At 45.5% G+C, this 12,504-nt stretch overlaps 1 non-coding gene across 1 annotated transcript; it reads right to left on the bottom strand.

Annotated features, from left to right (window-relative positions):
- Nucleotides 1-9,418: 9,418 nt before the first annotated feature.
- LOC120938436 lies at nt 9,419-9,549 on the bottom strand. The gene has a single exon (XR_005749053.1). It is a non-coding gene; the product is annotated as a small nucleolar RNA SNORA48 (small nucleolar RNA).
- Nucleotides 9,550-12,504: the final 2,955 nt, after the last annotated feature.

The following is a 12,504-nucleotide window of genomic DNA, read 5'->3' as shown; positions in this document are numbered from 1 at the left end:
ATCGTCAGCTGAGTTTCCTTTCCCCCCTCGTGTCGGCTCCGGAGGTTACCGGCAAGGACAGAGATCCTTTCCGGCAAGGACAGAGAACCACTCCGATCTCTGTCCTTGCCGGTAACCTCCGGAGCCGACACGGAGGGGGGGGGGGGGGAGAAACTCAGCCGACGATTCAGCTAAGACCGGCATCCTTCGCCAGAGACATCACGGAAATGGAGCCCGCCCACTACGTAACGCGTCACACACTCTCAAACCATCCCTCAGTGACGTATTTTCCACTATCCTACCTCCCAGTGAGTGTATATCTTAAAATGTCTATTGTAAAACAACACCCATTTTAAATAAATGTCACACCCCTAATTAAAGCGGAGTTCCGGCCACAATTTCACTTTTTAAATATAAATACCCCTGTAATACACAAGCTTAATGTATTCTAGTTAAGTTAGTCCGTAAACTAAGGTCCGTTTTGTTAGGTTGTTACAGCATTTAGACACTTTATAAAATAAAAATTGACTGGGGCCATCTTAAGTGTGGGCATCATGAAGCCAGACTGTATGACTTCCTGGATTTCAGCCTTGCAGATCTTGCACATGCTCAGTGCTGCACAAAGCAGTGTAATAGGTTTCAGATCAGGTTTCAGCACCTGTACTGTCCAAGTCACATGATTCTTCGAGACTGGGGAGTGCACAGACTCTTGGAAAGTTACACCCACTACATTCCCAGGAGTCTGTGCGGTGTAGGTTAGGAAGCTTAAGCACATAGGTGCAGGAAGAGGGAAGATTAACTATTCTGCCTAGCAACAACACTTTGAAGGCATCTAAAAAAACATTTTTTTTTCTTAAAGGACTAATGACATTTTTTTAAAACTACTGATGTAATGTTATATTTATGGGTGGAACTCCACTTTAAAGTATATTTTCTCAGCACAGCAAAAAAAATTGTCCCTGGGAATGTTTTGAAATGTTGACAACTACACACTGAATCCACCTGTTGTCTGTCCTGGAAGTAGTACTGGTAACAGACATATACAGCAGGCTGTGGTGATTATATAAGACACATCTAAATGTATATATATAAAAAAAAATGTGTGTGTTCAGAGTGAGGGAGGGATGGGGTGGGGATTATCATATTTGAAGATGGGCATTATGTGTCAATTATAAGACCATAACAGCCAATCAGAATCCATTTTGTACTGGTCCATAATTAGCAGGGCGAATTTTGATTGGTTGCAATTGAATACTGGTATTAAAAACTAGCAATAAAGAGTAAGGACTCTTAAATATATAAGGCCTATAGCCCTGCTCATATTTTTGAATGAGATAAATGCAATCTGTTATTTGAATACGGTAGTTTAACTGATAAAAAAACTAAAATTACCGTAGTGGCTACATTAGGTGATATTTCCACTAATGGTCTATTTAAATAATATGAGAACCATAACAAGTGGCGTACTTAGGTGTTTATATGCTCATTCCTTCTAGAATGTTTTCCCTGACTATCATTGTACGTTATTGGTGCAGTTATTGGCAGTTATTGGCACCACTGACCGGTGGTATATGCGCGCTTCCCAAATAAATAGTAATAAATAAATAATAAATAAATTATTGGTTATGTACTATTACATTATCAGTACGGTATTATTATTATTATACGTTGATGCCAATGTTTTGTTGTTTTCCCTCTCTAAGTTCTAAGTTCTCTTTTTAGGGCTTAGAGTTTTTTTTAAACATATGCTTGGATGTCTTTTCCACTGCTCATGTTATAGTGAGTTATCTAGGTGAATTAGGAAATTTACAACCTATTGTATATAGAGTGGAACCGAAATCAATGAAACGTCAGAATGCTGTATTGGTGATTTTCATACATAATTGTACACTGTAGGAGGTTGCCTTTATTTCCTTTCTCTGGAATTATCGAGTCAGCAGTATCTGGACTTTGTTATAGGCATTTATACTAGTGATATATTCCTATGCAGCATGTTATTTGTCTTTGAGGTTTGTCTGTAGAAGGCTGGTGGTTGTGGTTTCAGTCATTTCACAAAATTTAAAAGCAAAGTGTAACTTGATAGAACATACGCTTGGATATCCATTTTCAGTTATATCACGTGGAACTAAAAATAAATTAATCTCCTTTTTTTTTTTCTTGTGCATACTCTTTTCACTGAGTTCAGTGTTAATAGTGTTAACTGAGCTTTTGCTAATATAAGGACACATATTCACAGTCTTTATGGGGGTGACCCATTTTTAACTGAGACACAGATATTTAAAAAAAGGGGAGAGTGTCGCCTCTTTTAAAATAGGGGTACAAGGAGTAAAAGTTGTGCCTACATCCCATTGAATATAGAAAATGATATGACCACAAATATTTGACAACTTTTAGGTGCTTGGGGCCAATAAAGGTCAATATTTGGGTCAGGGGTTGGGGGGAAGGGGATTTTGGGGGGGACTTTTCGCGGCACTGATACAAACAATCTGGTAAAAGGTATCGATATTTATTTAACAAAGAAAATACAAATATAATACAAAAGAAAATTTAAGAACAATCCCCACATTATACATCAGAAAGTAATTAACAGACTGTGTCTTAGTGGAATCGATGACCTCGACCGGTTTCGCGGTTTTACCGCTTCTTCAGGAGGAGATTATGTTCTAAAAGGTATGTATAAACAAATGAATAAACAAGCAGAACATACAAAATATGTATACATTGTGTATAATTCAAAACAGCGCATTATACAGTGGAGCACTCACCCAGGTTGGTCATATGGTCGGACGTGGAGCCTGGCAAAAGCCTTCTGTGGCGCGTGGAGGGGGATATTTTTATTTAGACGGGCTCTATTAGGATAAGGAATAGAATGAGTAATATGTATAGGGGGGATGGTCGGTTAATTATTGAGGTATGGATCACCAGGGGGTGAAGAAGGTGTGTAAGTGACCAAACAGGACAAAAAGGACAAAGAAGGGGGGGGGAAATGAAGAAAAAAGGAGGAAAGAAGGAGGAAGAAAGGAGAAAGAAAGAAGGAAAGGAAAAAGGGGGGGGGAAAGAAAGACTGGGGGGAGAGAAGGATTGAATGGGGAGGTCAATAAGGTAAGGAATAGATAGGGAGAAAGGGGGGACCAGGAGGGTAGGGAAGGGGAGCCTCCAAGGAATGGGAGTGACTTTATATTAGCACAGGGTTGGGGTCACGGAGGAAGGGGGGGGGGCGCAGGAGGGGGATGGGGAAAGGAAAAAGGGAAGGGGGAGGGAGAAGTGGGAAAAGGGAAAAGGGGAAGTAAGGGAAGGGGGGGGGGGAGGACAAAAAGAGGGACGGGAAAGAAGTTTTGGAACGGGGCAGGGGGAAAGGGGAAGTGGGAGGGAGGGAGGGGGGAGGGGGAAAGAAAGGGGGGGTTATTAGTAGAAAGGAGAAAGGAAGAAGAGAAGAAAAGAGGGAGAGTGGGGGGGGGGAAAAGTGGTGAAGGAACAAGAGGATATTGGTTGAAAGAGGAAAAGTAGGCAATGACCATAAAAAGGGGGAATGTAAGGGAAAGGGAAGGGGGAAAAAAGAGCAAAAGTATTGGTGAGGTGTGAAGGGTAAGGAAGGTAAAAAAAGTGAAAAAAGGGGAGGGGGAGAGGGTTGGTGAGGAAAAAGAGGGGGGATTTAACTGTGATCGGGGATTAGAAAAATTAAAAGGGGAAAGGAAATTTAAAGGGGAGAGGAAGGAAAAGGGGGAAATTGGGGGGCCAGTGGGAAGCACCAACATATACACATCAAGAGTGCGGTGTTGCATGAAAGATTGTGAAAAATGAAATTCAGTAAAAAGGTGGTAAATTAAAAAGATCTATCACCAAACCCACTCCCCTCAAAATAATCAATTGAATATCATAAATCTCACCCCCCATGCACTATCTGAGGACCAATCCTCAGTCCTACAACTAGGGCTGGGCTTTTGCCCACTCTACCCTCTTAAAGTAACACACACAATCAAAGACCTTTACCTTTTTGCCCGGAATTTGACATATAAATTCATTTTTGATAATGATCGAAATCGTGTAAGGTTGGAGCATGAGCTCGCGGAGCGCACCAAGCAATTCTCAGTGGCAGAGTTCCGTGCGCTCCGCGATCTCATGCTTCTTTACGACGAGAGTAATCCGGAAGACACGGAATCTCCCTCCGTTCCGGATCCCAATCCATCCCAGGAGCCTCCATCTTCATATCCCCCTCCCCCCCTCTTCCCCCAAAATGTTCCGCCTTCCCTCTAGGAAATTCCCGGATTTAATGACCTGTCCCACAATCTGGTCCTTCGTACAGGCCACAATACGTGACCTGAAACGACAGGAATGGCAGAAGATCACCCCAAACCTAACTGAGAATCAAACTAAAGCATTAAAAACCTTACAAAAGAACCCCGAAATTGTAATAAAACAGTCAGATAAGGGGGGGAACATTGTCCTGATGACACACTTGTTTTATCAGGAGATGTGCCTATCCATACTAAATAATCATCACTGGTATTGCCGCATTTCTCCTAACCTCATTGACTCATTTACTCTTGAATTAAAGACAATCTGCATTGAGGCTTATCACAAAGGCCTAATAGAAAAGGACACCCTCGAGTATCTTGTCCCCAGATTCCCCCGTCTTCCTACCTTTTATGCCCTCCCTAAAACCCACAAAAGTTTGCAAAAACCCCCTGGACGACCTATTGTTTCAGGCATCGGTTCACTTACAGACCATGCCAGTAAGTTTGTTGATGCCTTTCTTATGCCACACGTGACCAGTCTTCCGTCCTTTATTAGAGACACTTCGGACTTATTGAGACACATCGAGGGAATCCAAGTCCCTCCTGACGCCCTGCTCGTGGCCTTGGATGTAGAGGCCCTGTACTCAAGCATCCCCCACGAGCAGGGTGTCAGGATGGCTGGCTCTTTCCTTTATGAACAGGAGAACACCTCCTGGCCGCTGGTAAATTTTGTTTTACAGTTGTTATTGTTTATCTTGACCAGGAATCACTTCATTTTTAACGATCAACTGTTCTTACAAACCCAGGGCGTGGCTATGGGCACCTTCTGTGCCCCAGCCTACGCAAACCTATATTTGGGTGCATGGGAACGTTTTCTCAATGCAAACGAATTATACAGCAGATTTATGGACAAGATACTGGTATGGTATCGATTCATAGATGACCTGTTCATTATTTGGACAGGTTCCAATGAGTCCCTACTTGAGTTTGTACAGATGCTTAACATCAACGAGTTTAATTTGAAGTTTACGGTGGTGTTTGATAAGAGCCAGGTCCCCTTCTTGGACCTGACTGTCATCAAACAGGCGGATGGCACATTATATACTGATCTTTACAGGAAGCCGACAGCGGGAAACACCCTCTTATGTGCCTCGAGTGCCCACCCTAGGCCCCTCATCCGAAGTATCCCATTTGCCCAATACTTACGACTGCGGAGGAATTGTACAATACCTACAGATTTTAAGAGACAGTCAGATGAATTACGAGATCGTCTCCTTGCTCGTGGATACACCCACACTAATCTGAAAAAGGCCTACAACAGGGCGTGCCTTCGACCTAGGCAATCCTTGCTGTATGACCCCTCTAAAAATATTAAAAAACGTATACATGAATCAGTACGATTCATCACAACGTACTCTGCACATCATAATGATTTACGCAACATATTGCAAGCTAACTGGCACATCCTCGCTGAAAACAATATTTTGAAGAAATATGTTAAACAACAACCCGAACTGGTATTTCGTCGGGCTTATTCACTACGCGACCGACTGACCAATAGTCATTACACTACGGAAGATACAGCGCACACATCACCCAGGGGCACCTACAGATGTGGCAGCTGTCCAAGATGCCCATGGGTGATGGAGGGCGATCAGTTTCTGTTACCCAATGGCAAGGACTTTTACCCCCCATTCTCTGCCAATTGTGGCACGAAGGGTATTGTTTATCTCATGATTTGTGTTTGTGGAGCCTTTTATATAGGCAAGACCTTTAGAGAATTTCGGCAACGTATGGGTGATCACCTTTACGATTCAAATGTAGGGAAATTAACAACAGTAGGGCGTCATATTGGACTATATCATAGATATGACCTTTCTGTCGTAAGGTTTTTTATCTTGGAAATAATTCCACAACATCCACGGGGTGGAGACTGGAATAGGACTATTTTACAGAAAGAATGTCTGTGGATCGAGCATCTCGATGCCACAACCTTTCCAGGATTAAATGAAATGAACTCCTACAAATCTTTCTTACGCTAGTATTGAGATCCTTCTCCAGCCCCCTAGATGGCGGTCCTTTCCCCCCGTTTCCCCCCCCCCCTTTTTTTCCCCCCTTTCTCCCGTGTCTTTCCTTCCCTTTGGAAAAACACACTGATGTCCTAATTGCCAATTATCCCTAAATAGGTTGTGGCATTAATGCGGAGGCGTCTACCTGCCCCCAAAAAATATATATACATATATATATGGACATTAGAGGGTAATTATGTGATGTTATCTCCATACCCTATCTTGGCAAAAAAGACCCTTAACTCTGAACTAACAGCCAAGCATTGTGATGGGGTAATCCCACGCTATTTATATATATTTAGTATTGAATATGTGTATCATTTTACATGCAATGCAAATGTCTATGTATTCTTGTTTACAATACAGCGAATTCTCGGAGCTCAGACACCCTGGCTGGTTGATTGGGCCGTGCACCTGGTCTTTTCCCTTCCTATTGGCGCGTGGTGTGTCGTCCCCGGCTGTGAGCACCAATTGGAGCTCTCAGTTTGTAGCCTATGACCTGGCGCATTGCCATTGGGTCAGCAGCTACACACCCACGCACTCACGTGCAGGGGTTGGTGGGACGTTGGACGGCGGCGGCGTCGCAATTCGATGACGTCACACGCCGTCCAGGGATACTTACAAAAGCGGCTTACACAGCCGCTTCTGTGAGTTAGCACGGACGCTCTCCCTGGGGACACATGTGAATGTCTTGCATTCGAGGTGAGTACACTTGATGCCTGTCACTAAGACTGCTCTACCCTTGATCTGGTAATTGCCTCTATGGATAAATATCTCCTCTTTTGGACTCCTCAGTTGGACCGACTGTACAGCGATTGCCCTTATCCTGGCAATGTAAAGCTACTACATACCCAGTAATTTGCGTATTATTAATGTATTGATGGTAAGGCCCCTATGGGGAACTTTCCTATTATTGATTGGTTATCCTGGTGATGGGTACTTTTAACTTTAGTAAGGTGCTTGGTGATAGATCTTTTTAATTTACCACCTTTTTACTGAATTTCATTTTTCACAATCTTTCATGCAACACCGCACTCTTGATGTGTATATGTTGGTGCTTCCCACTGGCCCCCCAATTTCCCCCTTTTCCTTCCTCTCCCCTTTAAATTTCCTTTCCCCTTTTAATTTTTCTAATCCCCGATCACAGTTAAATCCCCCCTCTTTTTCCTCACCAACCCTCTCCCCCTCCCCTTTTTTCACTTTTTTTACCTTCCTTACCCTTCACACCTCACCAATACTTTTGCTCTTTTTTCCCCCTTCCCTTTCCCTTACATTCCCCCTTTTTATGGTCATTGCCTACTTTTCCTCTTTCAACCAATATCCTCTTGTTCCTTCACCACTTCCCCCCCCCCTCCCTCTTTTCTTCTCTTCTTCCTTTCTCCTTTCTACTAATAACCCCCCCTTTCTTTCCCCCTCCCCCCTCCCTCCCTCCCACTTCCCCTTTCCCCCTGCCCTGTTCCAAAACTTCTTTCCCGTCCCTCTTTTTGTCCTCCCCCCCCTTCCCTTACTTCCCCTTTTCCCTTTTCCCACTTCTCCCTCCCCCTTCCCTTTTTCCTTTCCCCATCCCCCTCCTGCGCCCCCCCCCTTCCTCCGTGACCCCAACCCTGTGCTAATATAAAGTCACTCCCATTCCTTGGAGGCTCCCCTTCCCTACCCTCCTGGTCCCCCCTTTCTCCCTATCTATTCCTTACCTTATTGACCTCCCCATTCAATCCTTCTCTCCCCCCAGTCTTTCTTTCCCCCCCCCCCCTTTTTCCTTTCCTTCTTTCTTTCTCCTTTCTTCCTCCTTCTTTCCTCCTTTTTTCTTCATTTCCCCCCCCCTTCTTTGTCCTTTTTGTCCTGTTTGGTCACTTACACACCTTCTTCACCCCCTGGTGATCCATACCTCAATAATTAACCGACCATCCCCCCTATACATATTACTCATTCTATTCCTTATCCTAATAGAGCCCGTCTAAATAAAAATATCCCCCTCCACGCGCCACAGAAGGCTTTTGCCAGGCTCCACGTCCGACCATATGACCAACCTGGGTGAGTGCTCCACTGTATAATGCGCTGTTTTGAATTATACACAATGTATACATATTTTGTATGTTCTGCTTGTTTATTCATTTGTTTATACATACCTTTTAGAACATAATCTCCTCCTGAAGAAGCGGTAAAACCGCGAAACCGGTCAAGGTCATCGATTCCACTAAGACACAGTCTGTTAATTACTTTCTGATGTATAATGTGGGGATTGTTCTTAAATTTTCTTTTGTATTATATTTGTATTTTCTTTGTTAAATAAATATCGATACCTTTTACCAGATTGTTTGTATCAGTGCCGCGAAAAGTCCCCCCCAAAATCCCCTTCCCCCCAACCCCTGACCCAAATATTGACCTTTATTGGCCCCAAGCACCTAAAAGTTGTCAAATATTTGTGGAGACACAGATATTCATTTTTTTTTCTTTTTTTTTTCTATAAAAAAAAAAATAGTTAAGGGCACATCCTATGTATGAGAAGACTTCATGACAAGATGACGGCTATGACACCTGACCAGTAACAGTACAGAAATTGTGTAAAATCTGTGAAGCCTATTGGGGGTCTTCCCCACCCACAATTATGTGAGCTCAGAAGTCCCCCTTCAGTGCTCTCCAACAAGGTCAGCCTGGGGGAACCCTACATGGCCCCATCCACATGACCGACCAGCGTCGGGATCACCGGTCAAAGCTGGGGCTCACTGAAAGAACCTGTCACCACTGACCCCAAGAAACCCAGAGAACCAACAACCACTGAACCCATACAAGAACCCAAAGAGACCCAGTCACCCCTGAACCCCCATACAAGAACCCAAAGAGAGCCAGTCACCACTGAACCCCCATACAAGAACCCAAAGAGCCTGTCACCACTGACCCCAAGAAACCCAGAGAACCAACCCCCACTGAACCCATATAAGAACCCAAAGAGAGCCAGTCACCACTGAACCCCATACAAGAACCCAAAGACAACCAACCACCACTGAACCCCCATACAAGAACCCAAATAACCAGTCACCACTGAACCCATGAAGAAACCCAAAGATAACCCGACATCAATGAAACCTCGAATGAACACAGACTTCTGAAGGAACCCAAAGAACCTCCCCCAGTAAGGTTTGTCCCCATAGCATGAACCAGCTGACAGTGACCACACAGCTGTGCTGGGATGAATATGGGATTTACTCTGCCCCTGTCAGATATAAGATACACATCACGTGATGTGCCCTTGCCCAGTGACAGGGGGAGGAGATATACATTTTTTACTGTAGATCCCATTAGCTTTCTCAGGATTGGGATGTTAGGCCGCTTTCACACTACTGCGGTGCGGTTTGGCTGCATTGTGGGTTCAGCACAGTTTACCTGTGGTTTCCCATAGACTTTCTATTATGTCCCACATTTTTGGTAAGTTTTCCGAAAGTGCACCAAAAGTCCTGCATGCTGCATCTTTGTTGCACTTTTTAAAAACGCATCAAAAATGTGGGACATAAAAGAATGTCTATGGGAAACCGTGGGTAACTCACAGAAAAACTGTGGGTACACTGTTCTGCAGTTTGAAAGTGGCCTTATGGTCAACTAATCTGGTAACAACTATATAGTATGCCTTGTATGGTAAATGCAGCAGGAATTTGGATTTCGACTGCACCCTTCTAGACAGTTCTGAATGTGGTGTGTAAAACTGAGTAGGGCTTTTACATCATTTTTCCAAGCTCTTTCAGATAGAGCAATGTGAGGTCAATTTAACAGGCTATGGGTAGGTACAGATTTTAATTTATAGGGTTATCAAAATTGCAAACAACCAACATCTAAGCAGCTACAACAGTAGCAAGCATGACAACACTGCAGAGATTTCACTATAGAATAAATAGCATTATCACCGGTCACCAGAGTCTGGTCTTACTTATATGGGAAAACCTATACCACATATGCAATATAACTGACTGAAAAACAAAAATAAATATCTGCGCTCGGATAAAAGCATATATAAAGGTGGCCAGCACCAATGGTTTGATTACACACCACAAAAATACACAGTACAAAGGGGGCAGCGCCAATTGAACCATTAAAAGTCTCTATAGAACATTAAGAAGAAGTCCATATATTATGTAGATAAAAGGATCCCCTCAGTAAGAGAGAGTATGATCTAATCACTACCACTGTGAGCAGGGCCGTTTGAAGGAATTTGGGGGCCCCGAACAAAATGGACATAGAGGCCCCCCAACCCCCCCTGAACGCACACAAAGCCTACAGGAACCGCAGCATAGCGATACAGTTTAAGTTCACCCACACTCAAAGACTGGTGCCCCATCACAGACTGGTGCCCCCATCACAGACTGGTGCCCCATCACAGACTGGTGCCCCCATCACAGACTGGTGCCTCTATCACAGACTGGTGCCTCCATCACAGACTGGTGCCTCCATCACAGACTGGTGCCCCCATCAAAGACTGGTGCCCCATCACAAACTGGTGCCCCCATCACAGACTGACCCCCCCATCACAGACTGACCCCCCCATCACAGACAGACCCCCCCATCACAGACTGGTGCCTCCATCACAGACTGACCCCCATCACAGACTGACCCCCCATCACAGACTGACCCCCCATCACAGACTGACCCCCCATCACAGACTGACCCCCCATCACAGACTGGTGCCCCCCATCACAGACTGACCCCCCATCACACTGGTGCCCCTATCATAGACTGACCCCACATCACAGACTGACCCCCCATCACAGACTGACCCCCCCTTCAGTTTAGACCCCATTTAGTGCATACCCCCACCTTCAGTTTAGCCCCCATTAAGTGCAGACCCCCACCTTCAGTTTAGCCCCGTTCAGTGCAGATCCCCGCTTCAGGGTACCCCCTTCAGTGCAATTTCCCGCTTTAGGATACCCCCTTCAGTGCAGATCCCCCACCTTCAGTTTAGCTCCATTCCGTGCAGATCCCCGCTTCAGGGTACCCCCCTTCAGTGCAGATCCCTGCTTCAGGGTACCCCCTTCAGTGCAGATCCCCCCTTTAGGGTACCCCTTCAGTGTAGACCCCCACCTTCAGTTTAGCCCCCCTTAAGTGCAGACACCCACCTTAAGTTTAGCCCCCCTTTATGGTACCCCCTTCAGTGCAGATCCCCCCTTTAGGGTACCCCCCTTCAGTGCAGACACCCACCTTCAGTTTATCCCACCTTCAGTGCAGATCCCCCTTTAGGGTACCCCCCTTCAGTGCAGAACCCCCTTTAGGGTACCCCCCTTCAGTGTAGACCCCCACCTTCAGTTTAGCCCCCCTTCAGTGTAGACCCCCACCTTCAGTTTAGCCCCCCTTCAGTGCAGACACCCACCTTCAGTTTAGCCTCCTTCAGTGCAGATCCCCCCTTTAGGTTACCTTCCTTCAGTTTAGCCCCCCTTCAGTGCAGACACCCACTTTCAGTTTAGCCTCCTTCAGTGCAGATCCCCCCTTTAGGGTACCCCCCTTCAGTTTAGCCCCCCTTCAGTGCAGACACCCACCTTCAGTTTACCCCGATCAGTGCAGGACCCCCCCATTCAGTACCTCAGGACAGCGCGGCGGCCACGGCGGCACATGCACAGCAGGTGAGGTCCCCCTCCCCTTTGTACACATAACAGAGGAGGGGGAGGCGGCTTCTCTCTGCGTGGCTTCATGTGTGATATCCGGGATGGGATCGCTCAGGCACACAGCGGCGGCCGCGAGGGGGAGGATGGTTGGTGTAGCGGTGTGTCACCCTGCCCACGGCCCCCCCCTTCCATCGATTCGCCTCGCCCCTGCAGTCTACCGTCTGCCTGATATAATAATAGGGTGCTCCTGGAAAAATCCCACTTCCAGCAATAGATGCAGAGAAACCTTGTCCGCTTATAGCTGATGCTAGGGGACAACAAGCAAGCCCTGAACACACCACTTCATGGTCAGGAGGCCTAGAAGGATTCAGGAAAATAATGGCGCCAATGACCTCCCACACTGATTAACACCACGGCGATATAACTGGCTATAATTCTTATTGAAGGAAGCTGTCATGCCCCGTACACACGACTGTTTTTTCCGTCGGATAAAAAAACTACGGTTTTCAAGACGAAATTCCTGTCAAGCATGCCTTACATACACACAGTCACACAAAAGTTCAGTGAACCTTTGACTGCCAAGAACGCGGTAACGACAATGAGTCGAGAAAATGAAGTTCTATGCTTCTGAGCATG

This window comes from Rana temporaria, chromosome 4 (assembly GCF_905171775.1).
Source record: "Rana temporaria chromosome 4, aRanTem1.1, whole genome shotgun sequence".
NCBI classification, from domain to species: Eukaryota; Metazoa; Chordata; class Amphibia; order Anura; family Ranidae; genus Rana; species Rana temporaria.
Note: the sequence above shows the minus strand (reverse complement) of the source record. Positions and strands in the feature narration are given on the sequence as shown.